Source organism: Equus asinus, chromosome 11, assembly GCF_041296235.1.
Source record: "Equus asinus isolate D_3611 breed Donkey chromosome 11, EquAss-T2T_v2, whole genome shotgun sequence".
NCBI classification, from domain to species: domain Eukaryota; kingdom Metazoa; phylum Chordata; class Mammalia; order Perissodactyla; family Equidae; genus Equus; species Equus asinus.
Genome location: NC_091800.1, coordinates 20,401,644 through 20,424,530, shown reverse-complemented (window position 1 = coordinate 20,424,530; position 22,887 = coordinate 20,401,644). Strand labels below are relative to the sequence as shown.

Here is a 22,887-nt window from a genome sequence, read left to right as displayed (position 1 = left end):
TGGGTTCCTATCAAGACGCCAAATGGTACAGCATGTTGCATCCTCCTCCCAAAACTTCAGAAGTCCTAAGGAACTATGCATTCCCAGAAATAACAAGAGTGACAACCCTGGGAAATGACAGAGGCCTGAAGGCTGTCTCTTAATGGGTGGGTAGCCTGGGATTAGGGGCAGTGGGTGGCAGCCTTGAGGGGCTCAGCGTGAGGGAAAATTTTAAGGACCGTTCTTGCCTCTCCCCTGAGTTGCCTGGAAACGATCACTTGCCTTTCTCAGTAGAAACAAGTAGCAACCACCCAGATGTAGCTAGGATAAAATTAGAGTAGCATTAGGTTAGCTGATGAAAGCAGGGAAGGGCTGAACAATCCTTGATCCTTCACTCCTCCACCTCCTCCGTCTCCAAAGCCCCAGGTGACAACCTCAAATGCCTCCTCAGATGCTGCTTTCCCCAGGAGCTCAAAGGTGACATATCCTGACCACAGGAGTTGAGTGGTCACAGTGGTTCACGGTTTCTGAGACTGTCTGCGCCTGAGGCCATCACCTCCCCTCATATTAAACTTCCTTAGAAAAACACACCTTAGGTCCTGGGTTTCAACAAAGGTGACTATATAATACAGCACCCAAGAGAGGACACTTCTGAGAGTGAAAAGGACACACTATTAATAATTATTCTGAGATAACAGCCACAGACTGAGATGGTCCCAAGCAAAACGTTAGCCCTTCTCTAATACAAGATGCCAGACAGAGTAGCCAACAGCCACCAGGAATGAAAGCTCACAAGTCAAAACAATTACATACCTGAGGAGTACAACGACTGAAAAAGAAATACAACAAATTGAGCAACATATACCATTTGAAGTAGAACTACTGGAACATACTGGAACATAAGCATGACAAATACACTTAAAGATACAAGGGAAGATGTTAGTAACACGAAATGACAATGAGAAACCATAAGGAAAACCTCATGAGGAAACAGGTGTAAAAGTACGATTGTTAAAGACTTAAGTCATGGGATAAATAGCAGTGTGGATACATGAGAAAAGCAAATTATTTAGACATGGAAAATGACATTGAGAAACTCTCCCAGAAAACAGAATAAAACAATAAAGTGAGAGAATATTTAAAAGAACAGCAGTGTGATATGGTGGGTAAAAAAAGACATCTAACATCTGAAATAAATGAAATCCAAGACATCTAAGATGAAAAAAAAAAGAAAACAGAGAAGAGGAAATATTCAAAAACTAATGAAGATAAATTTCACAAAGTTAAAGAAGGAAGTAAAAAATTATCTGTAAAGGATCCATGGAAATGAAGAGAAAATTCTAAAAGCTTCCAAAAAGAGCAAAGAAAATAAGAACAGACTGACACGATCTCTCTCTAGAGCAAACAGAACACATCTTGTTTGAGAGCACACAAGTGACATTTAGGAAAATAGACAACATATTTGGCCATAAACAAAGCATTAATAACGTGCACAGGAGCAATATCGTATAGATTTTCTCTGACCGTATCGCAACTGCAATAGCTCTTTAAAAGTCAACATAATATCAAAGAAGAAAAAAGTTGAAGGACTGACATGAGCCAATGTCAAAATTCACTATAAAGCTACAGCAATCAAGACAGTGTGGTACTGGTGAAAGAACAGACAAATGGACCAAAGGCGCAGAACAGAGAGCCTAGAAATAGATGCCCGTTCACACACTCTACCGTTCTTTGACAAAGGAGCACAGACCATACAATGGAGCAAAGACAGTCTTATCAACGAATGGTGCTGGAAGAACTGGACATCCACGTGCGAGACAATGAACGTGCACGTGGACCTTTACACCTTTACAAAACGGAAATCAAAAGGCATTATAGACCCACATGTAAAAAGCAAAACTCTAGAATTCCTAGAAGACAATAACACGGAAGAAAACCGAGATGACCTCTTTATAAACATGACTTTCTAGATGTGACAGCAAAATCAAGATCATGAAAGGAATAACTGATAAGCTGGACTTCATGAACATTTTAAACTGCTGCTCCACAAGACACAATGTCAAGAGGATAAAAACACAAGCCACAGACTGGGAGAAAACATTTGCAAAAGGCACAGTTGAGAAAGGAATAACAAATATACAAATACGCAAAGAAATCTTAAAACTAAACAACAAGAACACACACAACCAGATTAAAAAATGGGGCAAACAACTTAACAGACATCTCGCCAAAGAAGACATAAAAATGGCAACTAAGAGTACGAGACGATGCTCCACATCATATGGCTCCAGGGAAATGCAAATTGAACAACAATGAGATACCACTACACACCTGTTAGAATAGTCAAAATATGGAACACTAACAACAGCAAATGCTGACAAGCATGTGGAGCAATGGAGACACTCATTCAGTATTGGTGGCAAGGCAAAACGGAACAGCCACTCTGGAAGGCAGTTTAGGGGTTTCTTACAAAACTAAGCATAACCCTTAACATACGATCCAGCTTAACATACGCTCCTTGGTATTTACCCAAAGGAGTTCAAAACTTACACGCAGATGAAAACCTGCACACAAATGTTGATAGCAGCTTTATTCGTAATCGCCAAAAAGCGGAAGCAACCAAGATGTCCTGCACCAGATGAACGGATAAACAAACCGTGGTACATCTAGTCAACGGCATAGTATTCAGCGCTAAAAAGCAACGAGCTATCAAGCTGTGAAAAGAAACCTTACATGCATGTTACTTTGTGAAAGAAGCCAATCTGAAAAGGTTGCATACTGTATGAGGCCAACTATATGACATTCTGGAAGTGGCAAAATTGGGGCGACAGGAAAAGATCGGTGGTTGCCAGGAGTTGGCGGGGAGAAGGATGAATAGGCGGAGCACAAAGGATTTTTAGGGCAGTGAAAATACTCCATCGTTATGAAACTCTAATGACAGATTCGTGTCATTCTACTTTTATCCAAACCCATAGAATGTATGACACCAAGAGTGAGTCGCAATGTAAACCATAAATCAGATAATATTCTATTATGGCTTTCATTTTCCAATTCTGGTAATCGTATTATGGTTACGGAAGTGAAAATTTTCTGATTTTGATCACTGTGCTGTGGTTAGGTGTCCCTGAAGGTAGAAAAATAAAACTGAAATATTCAGGAGTAAAGGGTATGTGGTCTGCATTTTCTCTCTAATGATTCAGGAATAGAGCCTAAGTGTGTAGGAAGGTGTGTGTCACGTGTGTGTCTATCAAACATCTTCTGCCTCAACTCACATAAAAATCAGATCTAGATACAGATACATTGAGACAGAGAGCTCTTTCTATGTGTATATCTATATCTAAACGTATTTTCTTTCTCTCTCTTTCTATATATCTATCTATAGATAGATAGATAGATAGATAGATTTATGTCTGTATACCTACATATCCATATGATGGGAGTAACAAAGGAAATGTGACAAAATGTTAACAATTGGAAATGTAAGTAAAGGGTATACTGGAGCTTTTGGAACCATTTGTGAGAAATTTCTGTATGTGTTGGAATATTGTTCAGTCTTAAAAAGAAATGAAATTCTGACACATGCTGCAACATGGATTGACTTTGAGGGCATTGGGCTAAATGAAATAACTAGTCACAAGAAGACAAATTTTGTATGATTCCACTGACATGACATACCTAGAGTAGTCAAACTCACAGAGACAGAAGGTAGAATGGTGGTTGCCAAGAGCTTGGGAAAGGGGGAACGGGGAGAGTAGTTTAATGTGTACAGAGTTTCAGTTTTGCAAGACGAGAAGAGTTCTGCAGGTTGGCTGCCCAACAATATGAAGGTACCTAACGCTACAGAATGGCACACTTAAAAATGCTGAAGATGATAAATTTTAGCTTACATGTATTTACCACAATTTAGAAATCTGCATAAGTTTCGAATTCTTACAATGGAAAAAGTGTTTCAAAAATAGCTCTCCTGGTGCTTGTTCTGGTGAAAATGAGATTGGGGAAAAAAGGAGATGGTACAAAAAAGCTTACGTTGAAAAACCAAAAATTTTCTGTCTCAACTCATCCTACATCCAACCTATTCTACCAAGGAAACTTGAAAGTGCATTTAGAACAATGCCCCTTATTGAGTCTATTTCTCGATTTGCTCTGTCAACCTCCTGACTAGAGACTCAAAGGGCTATCTTCACTGTGTCTCTCCACACTCTGTCTGGAGTCGGCTCCCTGTTTTGTGGTCAGCTCTCACTCTTCTCGGCATTCACGTGGGAGAGGGAACATCGAGCTGCACAGACCCTACAGCCCTTACAAGCCCATATAGCGGCAGAGACAACATACCCTCTCCACATCCCAGACATCACCCCAAAAGATGTCCACGTACCTGGGAATGCACAGTCTAGGAGTGCATCTCTAGAAAAGCCTACCTCTCTAGAAAGCTACAGTTGGTACGTCTACGGTTCACGATTGGAGTTTGTATTGTTTGTAGAGCCTCAAGCATGACCCCTCATTGCCTTGCCAGTGCTATTAGGATTGAGCCAAAACCATTCAGCAGAGCCTACAATGCCCTTCAAAATCTGGCCCTGCCAGCCCTCATCCTTGTGGCGCACCTCTCTCTCCCTCAATCCTGTTCTCCAGTCCTGACCTCGGTTTGTTTCCTCCCAAGAGCCATATGCCTTCCAACACTGCTCAATGACGTCAGAAAAAGAAGTGAGAGGTATAAGGACTGGACAGGAAAAATGAAAATTATCGCTCTTTTCAGATGACATGACTAAGTACACGGAAAATTTTTGTTCCATCTAATAAGCACTTACATGGTATTTATTACGTGCCAGACATCGTCCTAAGTGTTTAACACTTATTTGGTCCTCATAACAAATCATCACGGAGCCTGGAGAGTTGTTCTATGTTAACGTAAACACCAAGAAATGCAACAACATGTCATTTGAGATTTCCCTACATGGGACAGTGATGTGACCAACTTATTTGAACAAGAATTCTATGAATCTAAGAATATGATGAACATGACTTAGCTCAGTGGATCCGAAATTTTAGAAAAGATCTTAGAATCATTGTCCAGAATATTCCACATTCCCATGGATAATGCTTCGTCTGCATTTCACTCTCTCTCTCTCTCTCTCTCTCTCTCTCTCTGAGTATATACGTCACCTTTTGTTGGTGGTTCCATCACAGATTACTTCTGTCAGTTCATCGGGGTCATTTCTAAAGAATCAAAAGCATATATGATCAGACTCCAAGTGACTTCATAGAGTTACACTCTTGTTTGCAATTAGTTACAAGTAGTCTTCAAGTGGTAAACTGGTTGAACCCTAAAAAATTATTTGGATATTAGTTATTTGGAAACTAGTATTTTAATCTTCCCTAGAAATAGGGCTTTCTATAGTTGTAACGAAGATCTTCGGCCGGTCAAAAAGCCTAATGAATGAAGATATTGAAATACAATTCTTCACTACTGAACCTTACTCTCACGTGTAATTGCATCGAGGTTGAATTTAGTTCAAAATTCAACTCCAGGTTGTAGGTACACATTTCCCCAGCTCCTCCTAATTTCCTGATCCTCAACACCCTCCACCACATCCTGACCCTTCATGTATCATGTATGTCTTTTCTGTTCCTCATACAGGGTTCAGGTGACTGCAGGTCTGAGGCACGGGCTCCCTCCAATATGACGGTGGCTTGGCATTCGGGACACCAGCTTTAGATGGTGGCAGAGCTCTGGAGGCTGAGGAAAGGAGCCGAGGTCTGTTTAGCTCCATTCTCTTCTGCTGAGAGCTCCACTGCTCCCTCTCCACTGCTACCATCTCCTTGCTCCAAATAGGATTCTCTCCTCTCCTGGCCCACTCTAGCAGAGTCTTACACACAGGCATTCTGAGAGTTTCCCAAAAGCTTTGGCTACTACTTTCTAAGGCTCACAAACAAACCGTGAGTAAGAAGTCTCCCTCTTATGACTCCTCCTTCCTTTTGCCACCTAGGCCCAACAGGAAAGAAAGTTACCTACAGAAGCTTATAGTCTCTTATGGAAACCTGTTGTTGCCATCGATGCCCCCCATAGCTTTCACCACTCAGATCACTCATGTCAACTCACCCCATCTTGTCACTGTTGCCAGACGACATTCGGGAAGAATCCATAACCCTGCCATAGAGTAAAAAACATGTACAAAAAATAGAGTCAGACATTTTGGAAGATAATCAGGTTCTTTTTCCCAACAGAATTGCAGCACACAAAAAGTGAAGTCACGAGGAAACACGACAGAAACAAAAGCATCCGTTTCAGGGTCCAGCACTGGAACCTCTGACACAGTTTCCGGGTTCTGTATGTGCGTGTGTGCGTGTCTGTGTGTCCCTGTGTGTATCCACTGGAAAGAGAATGAAGGGAACAAGGGAGACATAGCATTCATGATTAAACCTCCTTCCTTCTTCACCGCTTTGTTTCTCCTTCATGCACTCTGGAATCAATTTGGGAAACGTGAGAGGGATCTGAGTGTGTCGGGATGGGGAGGTGCATCCAAGTAAGAGCTAACAAAGAGATATAGATAGAAAGAGAATACACAAGAACAATGAACATACAGTGTCAGGGCCTAGTCCCTGGTTGTTATTTGGTAGGAAAGAAACAAGTAGGAAGGTCAAGGATGACCAAATGATGATTAAAAGATTTTCTGACCTGCGTGAAGGCCATGCGTTTACAATGATTCTTTTTCTTTTTCTTTTTCTCTACAGTCCTTTCAGAAAACGTTATCTGGTTGTATTATCCAAAATCAAGACTTTTCACCTCAAAACTGGCTTGGGTAATCTTTTCTCTATTTATCTTTTTCTTCATCTACAAAATAAGACACTTGCAAAATGCACTTTGAGTCTGTCACCTTCACAGTATCATGCTAATATTCAGCATTGCACAAATATTATTGATTTTTGGACAGCCTGCACTCTTCACCAAATTCTTTCAAATTTCATTAATTCTGTATCTGGCAACAATATACATTAGTATATATATCTTAAAGTTCAAACACACTTAAAGGTTCTCATCCAAGTAACACACCCTGACAATTTCCAGAGAAATCATGGGTTCCTATCAAGACGCCAAATGGTACAGCATGTTGCATCCTCCTCCCAAAACTTCAGAAGTCCTAAGGAACTATGCATTCCCAGAAATAACAAGAGTGACAACCCTGGGAAATGACAGAGGCCTGAAGGCTGTCTCTTAATGGGTGGGTAGCCTGGGATTAGGGGCAGTGGGTGGCAGCCTTGAGGGGCTCAGCGTGAGGGAAAATTTTAAGGACCGTTCTTGCCTCTCCCCTGAGTTGCCTGGAAACGATCACTTGCCTTTCTCAGTAGAAACAAGTAGCAACCACCCAGATGTAGCTAGGATAAAATTAGAGTAGCATTAGGTTAGCTGATGAAAGCAGGGAAGGGCTGAACAATCCTTGATCCTTCACTCCTCCACCTCCTCCGTCTCCAAAGCCCCAGGTGACAACCTCAAATGCCTCCTCAGATGCTGCTTTCCCCAGGAGCTCAAAGGTGACATATCCTGACCACAGGAGTTGAGTGGTCACAGTGGTTCACGGTTTCTGAGACTGTCTGCGCCTGAGGCCATCACCTCCCCTCATATTAAACTTCCTTAGAAAAACACACCTTAGGTCCTGGGTTTCAACAAAGGTGACTATATAATACAGCACCCAAGAGAGGACACTTCTGAGAGTGAAAAGGACACACTATTAATAATTATTCTGAGATAACAGCCACAGACTGAGATGGTCCCAAGCAAAACGTTAGCCCTTCTCTAATACAAGATGCCAGACAGAGTAGCCAACAGCCACCAGGAATGAAAGCTCACAAGTCAAAACAATTACATACCTGAGGAGTACAACGACTGAAAAAGAAATACAACAAATTGAGCAACATATACCATTTGAAGTAGAACTACTGGAACATACTGGAACATAAGCATGACAAATACACTTAAAGATACAAGGGAAGATGTTAGTAACACGAAATGACAATGAGAAACCATAAGGAAAACCTCATGAGGAAACAGGTGTAAAAGTACGATTGTTAAAGACTTAAGTCATGGGATAAATAGCAGTGTGGATACATGAGAAAAGCAAATTATTTAGACATGGAAAATGACATTGAGAAACTCTCCCAGAAAACAGAATAAAACAATAAAGTGAGAGAATATTTAAAAGAACAGCAGTGTGATATGGTGGGTAAAAAAAGACATCTAACATCTGAAATAAATGAAATCCAAGACATCTAAGATGAAAAAAAAAAGAAAACAGAGAAGAGGAAATATTCAAAAACTAATGAAGATAAATTTCACAAAGTTAAAGAAGGAAGTAAAAAATTATCTGTAAAGGATCCATGGAAATGAAGAGAAAATTCTAAAAGCTTCCAAAAAGAGCAAAGAAAATAAGAACAGACTGACACGATCTCTCTCTAGAGCAAACAGAACACATCTTGTTTGAGAGCACACAAGTGACATTTAGGAAAATAGACAACATATTTGGCCATAAACAAAGCATTAATAACGTGCACAGGAGCAATATCGTATAGATTTTCTCTGACCGTATCGCAACTGCAATAGCTCTTTAAAAGTCAACATAATATCAAAGAAGAAAAAAGTTGAAGGACTGACATGAGCCAATGTCAAAATTCACTATAAAGCTACAGCAATCAAGACAGTGTGGTACTGGTGAAAGAACAGACAAATGGACCAAAGGCGCAGAACAGAGAGCCTAGAAATAGATGCCCGTTCACACACTCTACCGTTCTTTGACAAAGGAGCACAGACCATACAATGGAGCAAAGACAGTCTTATCAACGAATGGTGCTGGAAGAACTGGACATCCACGTGCGAGACAATGAACGTGCACGTGGACCTTTACACCTTTACAAAACGGAAATCAAAAGGCATTATAGACCCACATGTAAAAAGCAAAACTCTAGAATTCCTAGAAGACAATAACACGGAAGAAAACCGAGATGACCTCTTTATAAACATGACTTTCTAGATGTGACAGCAAAATCAAGATCATGAAAGGAATAACTGATAAGCTGGACTTCATGAACATTTTAAACTGCTGCTCCACAAGACACAATGTCAAGAGGATAAAAACACAAGCCACAGACTGGGAGAAAACATTTGCAAAAGGCACAGTTGAGAAAGGAATAACAAATATACAAATACGCAAAGAAATCTTAAAACTAAACAACAAGAACACACACAACCAGATTAAAAAATGGGGCAAACAACTTAACAGACATCTCGCCAAAGAAGACATAAAAATGGCAACTAAGAGTACGAGACGATGCTCCACATCATATGGCTCCAGGGAAATGCAAATTGAACAACAATGAGATACCACTACACACCTGTTAGAATAGTCAAAATATGGAACACTAACAACAGCAAATGCTGACAAGCATGTGGAGCAATGGAGACACTCATTCAGTATTGGTGGCAAGGCAAAACGGAACAGCCACTCTGGAAGGCAGTTTAGGGGTTTCTTACAAAACTAAGCATAACCCTTAACATACGATCCAGCTTAACATACGCTCCTTGGTATTTACCCAAAGGAGTTCAAAACTTACACGCAGATGAAAACCTGCACACAAATGTTGATAGCAGCTTTATTCGTAATCGCCAAAAAGCGGAAGCAACCAAGATGTCCTGCACCAGATGAACGGATAAACAAACCGTGGTACATCTAGTCAACGGCATAGTATTCAGCGCTAAAAAGCAACGAGCTATCAAGCTGTGAAAAGAAACCTTACATGCATGTTACTTTGTGAAAGAAGCCAATCTGAAAAGGTTGCATACTGTATGAGGCCAACTATATGACATTCTGGAAGTGGCAAAATTGGGGCGACAGGAAAAGATCGGTGGTTGCCAGGAGTTGGCGGGGAGGAGGATGAATAGGCGGAGCACAAAGGATTTTTAGGGCAGTGAAAATACTCCATCGTTATGAAACTCTAATGACAGATTCGTGTCATTCTACTTTTATCCAAACCCATAGAATGTATGACACCAAGAGTGAGTCGCAATGTAAACCATAAATCAGATAATATTCTATTATGGCTTTCATTTTCCAATTCTGGTAATCGTATTATGGTTACGGAAGTGAAAATTTTCTGATTTTGATCACTGTGCTGTGGTTAGGTGTCCCTGAAGGTAGAAAAATAAAACTGAAATATTCAGGAGTAAAGGGTATGTGGTCTGCATTTTCTCTCTAATGATTCAGGAATAGAGCCTAAGTGTGTAGGAAGGTGTGTGTCACGTGTGTGTCTATCAAACATCTTCTGCCTCAACTCACATAAAAATCAGATCTAGATACAGATACATTGAGACAGAGAGCTCTTTCTATGTGTATATCTATATCTAAACGTATTTTCTTTCTCTCTCTTTCTATATATCTATCTATAGATAGATAGATAGATAGATTTATGTCTGTATACCTACATATCCATATGATGGGAGTAACAAAGGAAATGTGACAAAATGTTAACAATTGGAAATGTAAGTAAAGGGTATACTGGAGCTTTTGGAACCATTTGTGAGAAATTTCTGTATGTGTTGGAATATTGTTCAGTCTTAAAAAGAAATGAAATTCTGACACATGCTGCAACATGGATTGACTTTGAGGGCATTGGGCTAAATGAAATAACTAGTCACAAGAAGACAAATTTTGTATGATTCCACTGACATGACATACCTAGAGTAGTCAAACTCACAGAGACAGAAGGTAGAATGGTGGTTGCCAAGAGCTTGGGAAAGGGGGAACGGGGAGAGTAGTTTAATGTGTACAGAGTTTCAGTTTTGCAAGACGAGAAGAGTTCTGCAGGTTGGCTGCCCAACAATATGAAGGTACCTAACGCTACAGAATGGCACACTTAAAAATGCTGAAGATGATAAATTTTAGCTTACATGTATTTACCACAATTTAGAAATCTGCATAAGTTTCGAATTCTTACAATGGAAAAAGTGTTTCAAAAATAGCTCTCCTGGTGCTTGTTCTGGTGAAAATGAGATTGGGGAAAAAAGGAGATGGTACAAAAAAGCTTACGTTGAAAAACCAAAAATTTTCTGTCTCAACTCATCCTACATCCAACCTATTCTACCAAGGAAACTTGAAAGTGCATTTAGAACAATGCCCCTTATTGAGTCTATTTCTCGATTTGCTCTGTCAACCTCCTGACTAGAGACTCAAAGGGCTATCTTCACTGTGTCTCTCCACACTCTGTCTGGAGTCGGCTCCCTGTTTTGTGGTCAGCTCTCACTCTTCTCGGCATTCACGTGGGAGAGGGAACATCGAGCTGCACAGACCCTACAGCCCTTACAAGCCCATATAGCGGCAGAGACAACATACCCTCTCCACATCCCAGACATCACCCCAAAAGATGTCCACGTACCTGGGAATGCACAGTCTAGGAGTGCATCTCTAGAAAAGCCTACCTCTCTAGAAAGCTACAGTTGGTACGTCTACGGTTCACGATTGGAGTTTGTATTGTTTGTAGAGCCTCAAGCATGACCCCTCATTGCCTTGCCAGTGCTATTAGGATTGAGCCAAAACCATTCAGCAGAGCCTACAATGCCCTTCAAAATCTGGCCCTGCCAGCCCTCATCCTTGTGGCGCACCTCTCTCTCCCTCAATCCTGTTCTCCAGTCCTGACCTCGGTTTGTTTCCTCCCAAGAGCCATATGCCTTCCAACACTGCTCAATGACGTCAGAAAAAGAAGTGAGAGGTATAAGGACTGGACAGGAAAAATGAAAATTATCGCTCTTTTCAGATGACATGACTAAGTACACGGAAAATTTTTGTTCCATCTAATAAGCACTTACATGGTATTTATTACGTGCCAGACATCGTCCTAAGTGTTTAACACTTATTTGGTCCTCATAACAAATCATCACGGAGCCTGGAGAGTTGTTCTATGTTAACGTAAACACCAAGAAATGCAACAACATGTCATTTGAGATTTCCCTACATGGGACAGTGATGTGACCAACTTATTTGAACAAGAATTCTATGAATCTAAGAATATGATGAACATGACTTAGCTCAGTGGATCCGAAATTTTAGAAAAGATCTTAGAATCATTGTCCAGAATATTCCACATTCCCATGGATAATGCTTCGTCTGCATTTCACTCTCTCTCTCTCTCTCTCTCTCTCTCTCTCTGAGTATATACGTCACCTTTTGTTGGTGGTTCCATCACAGATTACTTCTGTCAGTTCATCGGGGTCATTTCTAAAGAATCAAAAGCATATATGATCAGACTCCAAGTGACTTCATAGAGTTACACTCTTGTTTGCAATTAGTTACAAGTAGTCTTCAAGTGGTAAACTGGTTGAACCCTAAAAAATTATTTGGATATTAGTTATTTGGAAACTAGTATTTTAATCTTCCCTAGAAATAGGGCTTTCTATAGTTGTAACGAAGATCTTCGGCCGGTCAAAAAGCCTAATGAATGAAGATATTGAAATACAATTCTTCACTACTGAACCTTACTCTCACGTGTAATTGCATCGAGGTTGAATTTAGTTCAAAATTCAACTCCAGGTTGTAGGTACACATTTCCCCAGCTCCTCCTAATTTCCTGATCCTCAACACCCTCCACCACATCCTGACCCTTCATGTATCATGTATGTCTTTTCTGTTCCTCATACAGGGTTCAGGTGACTGCAGGTCTGAGGCACGGGCTCCCTCCAATATGACGGTGGCTTGGCATTCGGGACACCAGCTTTAGATGGTGGCAGAGCTCTGGAGGCTGAGGAAAGGAGCCGAGGTCTGTTTAGCTCCATTCTCTTCTGCTGAGAGCTCCACTGCTCCCTCTCCACTGCTACCATCTCCTTGCTCCAAATAGGATTCTCTCCTCTCCTGGCCCACTCTAGCAGAGTCTTACACACAGGCATTCTGAGAGTTTCCCAAAAGCTTTGGCTACTACTTTCTAAGGCTCACAAACAAACCGTGAGTAAGAAGTCTCCCTCTTATGACTCCTCCTTCCTTTTGCCACCTAGGCCCAACAGGAAAGAAAGTTACCTACAGAAGCTTATAGTCTCTTATGGAAACCTGTTGTTGCCATCGATGCCCCCCATAGCTTTCACCACTCAGATCACTCATGTCAACTCACCCCATCTTGTCACTGTTGCCAGACGACATTCGGGAAGAATCCATAACCCTGCCATAGAGTAAAAAACATGTACAAAAAATAGAGTCAGACATTTTGGAAGATAATCAGGTTCTTTTTCCCAACAGAATTGCAGCACACAAAAAGTGAAGTCACGAGGAAACACGACAGAAACAAAAGCATCCGTTTCAGGGTCCAGCACTGGAACCTCTGACACAGTTTCCGGGTTCTGTATGTGCGTGTGTGCGTGTCTGTGTGTCCCTGTGTGTATCCACTGGAAAGAGAATGAAGGGAACAAGGGAGACATAGCATTCATGATTAAACCTCCTTCCTTCTTCACCGCTTTGTTTCTCCTTCATGCACTCTGGAATCAATTTGGGAAACGTGAGAGGGATCTGAGTGTGTCGGGATGGGGAGGTGCATCCAAGTAAGAGCTAACAAAGAGATATAGATAGAAAGAGAATACACAAGAACAATGAACATACAGTGTCAGGGCCTAGTCCCTGGTTGTTATTTGGTAGGAAAGAAACAAGTAGGAAGGTCAAGGATGACCAAATGATGATTAAAAGATTTTCTGACCTGCGTGAAGGCCATGCGTTTACAATGATTCTTTTTCTTTTTCTTTTTCTCTACAGTCCTTTCAGAAAACGTTATCTGGTTGTATTATCCAAAATCAAGACTTTTCACCTCAAAACTGGCTTGGGTAATCTTTTCTCTATTTATCTTTTTCTTCATCTACAAAATAAGACACTTGCAAAATGCACTTTGAGTCTGTCACCTTCACAGTATCATGCTAATATTCAGCATTGCACAAATATTATTGATTTTTGGACAGCCTGCACTCTTCACCAAATTCTTTCAAATTTCATTAATTCTGTATCTGGCAACAATATACATTAGTATATATATCTTAAAGTTCAAACACACTTAAAGGTTCTCATCCAAGTAACACACCCTGACAATTTCCAGAGAAATCATGGGTTCCTATCAAGACGCCAAATGGTACAGCATGTTGCATCCTCCTCCCAAAACTTCAGAAGTCCTAAGGAACTATGCATTCCCAGAAATAACAAGAGTGACAACCCTGGGAAATGACAGAGGCCTGAAGGCTGTCTCTTAATGGGTGGGTAGCCTGGGATTAGGGGCAGTGGGTGGCAGCCTTGAGGGGCTCAGCGTGAGGGAAAATTTTAAGGACCGTTCTTGCCTCTCCCCTGAGTTGCCTGGAAACGATCACTTGCCTTTCTCAGTAGAAACAAGTAGCAACCACCCAGATGTAGCTAGGATAAAATTAGAGTAGCATTAGGTTAGCTGATGAAAGCAGGGAAGGGCTGAACAATCCTTGATCCTTCACTCCTCCACCTCCTCCGTCTCCAAAGCCCCAGGTGACAACCTCAAATGCCTCCTCAGATGCTGCTTTCCCCAGGAGCTCAAAGGTGACATATCCTGACCACAGGAGTTGAGTGGTCACAGTGGTTCACGGTTTCTGAGACTGTCTGCGCCTGAGGCCATCACCTCCCCTCATATTAAACTTCCTTAGAAAAACACACCTTAGGTCCTGGGTTTCAACAAAGGTGACTATATAATACAGCACCCAAGAGAGGACACTTCTGAGAGTGAAAAGGACACACTATTAATAATTATTCTGAGATAACAGCCACAGACTGAGATGGTCCCAAGCAAAACGTTAGCCCTTCTCTAATACAAGATGCCAGACAGAGTAGCCAACAGCCACCAGGAATGAAAGCTCACAAGTCAAAACAATTACATACCTGAGGAGTACAACGACTGAAAAAGAAATACAACAAATTGAGCAACATATACCATTTGAAGTAGAACTACTGGAACATACTGGAACATAAGCATGACAAATACACTTAAAGATACAAGGGAAGATGTTAGTAACACGAAATGACAATGAGAAACCATAAGGAAAACCTCATGAGGAAACAGGTGTAAAAGTACGATTGTTAAAGACTTAAGTCATGGGATAAATAGCAGTGTGGATACATGAGAAAAGCAAATTATTTAGACATGGAAAATGACATTGAGAAACTCTCCCAGAAAACAGAATAAAACAATAAAGTGAGAGAATATTTAAAAGAACAGCAGTGTGATATGGTGGGTAAAAAAAGACATCTAACATCTGAAATAAATGAAATCCAAGACATCTAAGATGAAAAAAAAAAGAAAACAGAGAAGAGGAAATATTCAAAAACTAATGAAGATAAATTTCACAAAGTTAAAGAAGGAAGTAAAAAATTATCTGTAAAGGATCCATGGAAATGAAGAGAAAATTCTAAAAGCTTCCAAAAAGAGCAAAGAAAATAAGAACAGACTGACACGATCTCTCTCTAGAGCAAACAGAACACATCTTGTTTGAGAGCACACAAGTGACATTTAGGAAAATAGACAACATATTTGGCCATAAACAAAGCATTAATAACGTGCACAGGAGCAATATCGTATAGATTTTCTCTGACCGTATCGCAACTGCAATAGCTCTTTAAAAGTCAACATAATATCAAAGAAGAAAAAAGTTGAAGGACTGACATGAGCCAATGTCAAAATTCACTATAAAGCTACAGCAATCAAGACAGTGTGGTACTGGTGAAAGAACAGACAAATGGACCAAAGGCGCAGAACAGAGAGCCTAGAAATAGATGCCCGTTCACACACTCTACCGTTCTTTGACAAAGGAGCACAGACCATACAATGGAGCAAAGACAGTCTTATCAACGAATGGTGCTGGAAGAACTGGACATCCACGTGCGAGACAATGAACGTGCACGTGGACCTTTACACCTTTACAAAACGGAAATCAAAAGGCATTATAGACCCACATGTAAAAAGCAAAACTCTAGAATTCCTAGAAGACAATAACACGGAAGAAAACCGAGATGACCTCTTTATAAACATGACTTTCTAGATGTGACAGCAAAATCAAGATCATGAAAGGAATAACTGATAAGCTGGACTTCATGAACATTTTAAACTGCTGCTCCACAAGACACAATGTCAAGAGGATAAAAACACAAGCCACAGACTGGGAGAAAACATTTGCAAAAGGCACAGTTGAGAAAGGAATAACAAATATACAAATACGCAAAGAAATCTTAAAACTAAACAACAAGAACACACACAACCAGATTAAAAAATGGGGCAAACAACTTAACAGACATCTCGCCAAAGAAGACATAAAAATGGCAACTAAGAGTACGAGACGATGCTCCACATCATATGGCTCCAGGGAAATGCAAATTGAACAACAATGAGATACCACTACACACCTGTTAGAATAGTCAAAATATGGAACACTAACAACAGCAAATGCTGACAAGCATGTGGAGCAATGGAGACACTCATTCAGTATTGGTGGCAAGGCAAAACGGAACAGCCACTCTGGAAGGCAGTTTAGGGGTTTCTTACAAAACTAAGCATAACCCTTAACATACGATCCAGCTTAACATACGCTCCTTGGTATTTACCCAAAGGAGTTCAAAACTTACACGCAGATGAAAACCTGCACACAAATGTTGATAGCAGCTTTATTCGTAATCGCCAAAAAGCGGAAGCAACCAAGATGTCCTGCACCAGATGAACGGATAAACAAACCGTGGTACATCTAGTCAACGGCATAGTATTCAGCGCTAAAAAGCAACGAGCTATCAAGCTGTGAAAAGAAACCTTACATGCATGTTACTTTGTGAAAGAAGCCAATCTGAAAAGGTTGCATACTGTATGAGGCCAACTATATGACATTCTGGAAGTGGCAAAATTGGGGCGACAGGAAAAGATCGGTGGTTGCCAGGAGTTGGCGGGGAGAAGGATGAATAGGCGGAGCACAAAGGATTTTTAGGGCAGTGAAAATACTCCATCGTTATGAAACTCTAATGACAGATTCGTGTCATTCTACTTTTATCCAAACCCATAGAATGTATGACACCAAGAGTGAGTCGCAATGTAAACCATAAATCAGATAATATTCTATTATGGCTTTCATTTTCCAATTCTGGTAATCGTATTATGGTTACGGAAGTGAAAATTTTCTGATTTTGATCACTGTGCTGTGGTTAGGTGTCCCTGAAGGTAGAAAAATAAAACTGAAATATTCAGGAGTAAAGGGTATGTGGTCTGCATTTTCTCTCTAATGATTCAGGAATAGAGCCTAAGTGTGTAGGAAGGTGTGTGTCACGTGTGTGTCTATCAAACATCTTCTGCCTCAACTCACATAAAAATCAGATCTAGATACAGATACATTGAGACAGAGAGCTCTTTCTATGTGTATATCTATATCTAAACGTATTTTCTTTCTCTCTCTTTCTATATATCTATCTATAGATAGATAGATAGATAGATAGATTTATGTCTGTATACCTACATATCCATATGATGGGAGTAACAAAGGAAATGTGACAAAATGTTAACAATTGGAAATGTAAGTAAAGGGTATACTGGAGCTTTTGGAACCATTTGTGAGAAATTTCTGTATGTGTTGGAATATTGTTCAGTCTTAAAAAGAAATGAAATTCTGACACATGCTGCAACATGGATTGACTTTGAGGGCATTGGGCTAAATGAAATAACTAGTCACAAGAAGACAAATTTTGTATGATTCCACTGACATGACATACCTAGAGTAGTCAAACTCACAGAGACAGAAGGTAGAATGGTGGTTGCCAAGAGCTTGGGAAAGGGGGAACGGGGAGAGTAGTTTAATGTGTACAGAGTTTCAGTTTTGCAAGACGAGAAGAGTTCTGCAGGTTGGCTGCCCAACAATATGAAGGTACCTAACGCTACAGAATGGCACACTTAAAAATGCTGAAGATGATAAATTTTAGCTTACATGTATTTACCACAATTTAGAAATCTGCATAAGTTTCGAATTCTTACAATGGAAAAAGTGTTTCAAAAATAGCTCTCCTGGTGCTTGTTCTGGTGAAAATGAGATTGGGGAAAAAAGGAGATGGTACAAAAAAGCTTACGTTGAAAAACCAAAAATTTTCTGTCTCAACTCATCCTACATCCAACCTATTCTACCAAGGAAACTTGAAAGTGCATTTAGAACAATGCCCCTTATTGAGTCTATTTCTCGATTTGCTCTGTCAACCTCCTGACTAGAGACTCAAAGGGCTATCTTCACTGTGTCTCTCCACACTCTGTCTGGAGTCGGCTCCCTGTTTTGTGGTCACTCTCACTCTTCTCGGCATTCACGTGGGAGAGGGAACATCGAGCTGCACAGACCCTACAGCCCTTAAAAGCCCATATAGCGGCAGAGACAACATACCCTCTCCACATCCCAGACATCACCCCAAAAGATGTCCACGTACCTGGGAATGCACAGTCTAGGAGTGCATCTCTAGAAAAGCCTACCTCTCTAGAAAGCTACAGTTGGTACGTCTACGGTTCACGATTGGAGTTTGTATTGTTTGTAGAGCCTCAAGCATGACCCCTCATTGCCTTGCCAGTGCTATTAGGATTGAGCCAAAACCATTCAGCAGAGCCTACAACGCCCTTCAAAATCTGGCCCTGCCAGCCCTCATCCTTGTGGCGCACCTCTCTCTCCCTCAATCCTGTTCTCCAGTCCTGACCTCCTTTTATTTCCTCCCAAGAGCCATATGCCTTCCAACACTGCTCAATGACGTCAGAAAAAGAAGTGAGAGGTATAAGGACTGGACAGGAAAATGAAAATTATCGCTCTTTTCACATGATATGACTAAGTACACGGAAAACTTTTGTTCCATCTAATAAGCACTTACATGGTATTTATTACGTGTATTTATTACGTGCCAGACATCGTCCTAAGTGTTTAACACTTATTTGGTCCTCATAACAAATCATCACGGAGCCTGGAGAGTTGTTCTATGTTAACGTAAACACCAAGAAATGCAACAACATGTCATTTGAGATTTCCTACATGGGACAGTGATGTGACCAACTTATTTGAACAAGAATTCTGTGAATCTAAGAATATGATAAACATGACTTAGCTCAGTGGATCCGAAATTTTAGAAAAGATCTTAGAATCATTGTCCAGAATATTCCACATTCCCATGGATAATGCTTCGTCTGCATTTCACTGTCTCTCTCTCTCTCTCTCTCTCTCTCTCTGAGTATATACGTCACCTTTTGTTGGTGGTTCCATCACAGATTACTTCTGTCAGTTCATCGGGGTCATTTCTAAAGAATCAAAAGCATATATGATCAGACTCCAAGTGACTTCATAGAGTTACACTCTTGTTTGCAATTAGTTACAAGTAGTCTTCAAGTGGTAAACTGGTTGAACCCTAAAAAATTATTTGGATATTAGTTATTTGGAAACTAGTATTTTAATCTTCCCTAGAAATAGGGCTTTCTATAGTTGTAACGAAGATCTTCGGCCGGTCAAAAAGCCTAATGAATGAAGATATTGAAATACAATTCTTCACTACTGAACCTTACTCTCACGTGTAATTGCATCGAGGTTGAATTTAGTTCAAAATTCAACTCCAGGTTGTAGGTACACATTTCCCCAGCTCCTCCTAATTTCCTGATCCTCAACACCCTCCACCACATCCTGACCCTTCATGTATCATGTATGTCTTTTCTGTTCCTCATACAGGGTTCAGGTGACTGCAGGTCTGAGGCACGGGCTCCCTCCAATATGACGGTGGCTTGGCATTCGGGACACCAGCTTTAGATGGTGGCAGAGCTCTGGAGGCTGAGGAAAGGAGCCGAGGTCTGTTTAGCTCCATTCTCTTCTGCTGAGAGCTCCACTGCTCCCTCTCCACTGCTACCATCTCCTTGCTCCAAATAGGATTCTCTCCTCTCCTGGCCCACTCTAGCAGAGTCTTACACACAGGCATTCTGAGAGTTTCCCAAAAGCTTTGGCTACTACTTTCTAAGGCTCACAAACAAACCGTGAGTAAGAAGTCTCCCTCTTATGACTCCTCCTTCCTTTTGCCACCTAGGCCCAACAGGAAAGAAAGTTACCTACAGAAGCTTATAGTCTCTTATGGAAACCTGTTGTTGCCATCGATGCCCCCCATAGCTTTCACCACTCAGATCACTCATGTCAACTCACCCCATCTTGTCACTGTTGCCAGACGACATTCGGGAAGAATCCATAACCCTGCCATAGAGTAAAAAACATGTACAAAAAATAGAGTCAGACATTTTGGAAGATAATCAGGTTCTTTTTCCCAACAGAATTGCAGCACACAAAAAGTGAAGTCACGAGGAAACACGACAGAAACAAAAGCATCCGTTTCAGGGTCCAGCACTGGAACCTCTGACACAGTTTCCGGGTTCTGTATGTGCGTGTGTGCGTGTCTGTGTGTCCCTGTGTGTATCCACTGGAAAGAGAATGAAGGGAACAAGGGAGACATAGCATTCATGATTAAACCTCCTTCCTTCTTCACCGCTTTGTTTCTCCTTCATGCACTCTGGAATCAATTTGGGAAACGTGAGAGGGATCTGAGTGTGTCGGGATGGGGAGGTGCATCCAAGTAAGAGCTAACAAAGAGATATAGATAGAAAGAGAATACACAAGAACAATGAACATACAGTGTCAGGTCTTAGTCCCTGGTTGTTATTTGGTAGGAAAGAAACAAGTAGGAAGGTCAAGGATGACCAAATGATGATTAAAAGATTTTCTGACCTGCGTGAAGACCATGCGTTTACAATGATTCTTTTTCTTTTTCTTTTTCTCTACAGTCCTTTCAGAAAACGTTATCTGGTTATATTATCCAAAATCAAGACTTTTCACCTCAAAACTGGCTTGGGTAATCTTTTCTCTATTTATCTTTTTCTTCATCTACAAAATAAGACACTTGCAAAATGCACTTTGAGTCTGTCACCTTCACAGTATCATGCTAATATTCAGCATTGCACAAATATTATTGATTTTTGGACAGCCTGCACTCTTCACCAAATTCTTTCAAATTTCATTAATTCTGTATCTGGCAACAATATACATTAGTATATATATCTTAAAGTTCAAATACACTTAAAGGTTCTCATCCAAGTAACACACCCTGACAATTTCCAGAGAAATCATGGGTTCCTATCAAGACGCCAAATGGTACAGCATGTTGCATCCTCCTCCCAAAACTTCAGAAGTCCTAAGGAACTATGCATTCCCAGAAATAACAAGAGTGACAACCCTGGGAAATGACAGAGGCCTGAAGGCTGTCTCTTAATGGGTGGGTAGCCTGGGATTAGGGGCAGTGGGTGGCAGCCTTGAGGGGCTCAGCGTGAGGGAAAATTTTAAGGACCGTTCTTGCCTCTCCCCTGAGTTGCCTGGAAACGATCACTTGCCTTTCTCAGTAGAAACAAGTAGCAACCACCCAGATGTAGCTAGGATAAAATTAGAGTAGCATTAGGTTAGCTGATGAAAGCAGGGAAGGGCTGAACAATCCTTGATCCTTCACTCCTCCACCTCCTCCGTCTCCAAAGCCCCAGGTGACAACCTCAAATGCCTCCTCAAGTGCTGCTTTCCCCAGGAGCTCAAAGGTGACATATCCTGACCACAGGAGTTGAGTGGTCACAGCGGTTCACGGTTTCTGAGACTGTCTGCGCCTGAGGCCATCACCTCCCCTCATATTATATTTACTGAGAAAATCAGACCTTAGAGCTAGCCTTGATGGCCTAGTGGTTAAAGTTCGGCATTCACCGCTTTGGCGGTGTGGGTTCACTGTCCAGTCTCAGAACCACACCACTCGTCTGTCAATCAGACATCATTTAAAATGTCATCATCTCAAAGAGATCTTTCCTGACCCTCAACCAGAAGTAGGCTTACACTCACTCCCTATCACTTGTTTAATTTTCAACTGGACTTCTCATTACTGCTTGGTTTTCATTTACTAATTTGTTTTCAGTCTTTTACACCTCTTCTGCCCAAATGTAGACTTCAAGAGAACAAAGACCTTGTCTCTGCTTCTTAATCTATATCATTAGCACATATATTGATGCCAGGTGCACAGTAGGTGCTCAATATATTCTTAAGTGAATTATTAATAAAGTACTAATAAAATAATTAATTTTCTGATACATTCACTGCAGATTTCCCTTTAAAATGTGTTGCCCAAGTTATACTTAAAATATTAATTTATTTAGAACTTAGATTACTCACATATAGGAATGTTTAAACAGAGGAAACTGTATCTGCAGGATTCTCAGATTGGAAATAAGACTAAAAAAATGGCCCAGAAATGAGTTCAATTAAGAAAAACCTATTATTCTACAGAAAATCCTAAGTCAGATAACCATCTGGCACTGTACAATTTTGTCCTCAGATTTGTTTTTTTTTTAATTTTTTTTAAGATTATGATAGTTTACAACCTTGTGAAATTTCAGTTGTACATTATTGTTAGTCATGTTGTAGGTGCACCACTTCACCCTTTGTGCCCTCCCCCACCCTCCCTTTCCCCTGGTAACCACCAATCAGTTCTCTTTGTCTCTATGTTTAACTTCCACCTATGAGTGGAGTCATACAGAGTTCGTCTTTCTCTATCTGCCTTATTTCACTTAACATAATACCTTCAAGTTCCATCTATGTTGTTGTGAATGGGACGTTTTTATCTTTTTTTCTGGCTGAGTAGTATTCTATTATATATATATATATATATACCATATCTTCTTTATCCAATCATCAGTTGATGGGCATTTAGGTTGCTTCCACATCTTGGCTATTGTAAATAATGCTGCGATGAACATTGGGGTGCATGGGACTTTTGGAATTGCTGATTTCAAGTTCTTTGGATAGATACACAGTAGTGATATGGCTGGGTCATAAGG

General features: G+C 40.7%; 1 long non-coding RNA gene across 3 annotated transcripts in view; it reads left to right on the top strand.

Annotated features, from left to right (window-relative positions):
* LOC139046612 (uncharacterized) overlaps positions 1 to 20,868 on the top strand; it is a 57,474-nt gene extending 36,606 nt beyond the window's left edge. Inside the window, exons 12-15 of one of the 3 annotated variants that reach the window (XR_011506874.1) lie at positions 5,612 to 5,728; positions 6,199 to 6,773; positions 12,655 to 13,816; positions 19,712 to 20,868. This is a non-coding gene — a long non-coding RNA (uncharacterized lncRNA). Of the gene's footprint in view, positions 1 to 5,611; positions 6,774 to 12,654; positions 13,817 to 19,711 lie in introns of all 3 variants that reach the window. The other 2 variants (XR_011506873.1, XR_011506872.1) reach the window with 2 other exon arrangements.
* Positions 20,869 to 22,887: the final 2,019 nt, after the last annotated feature.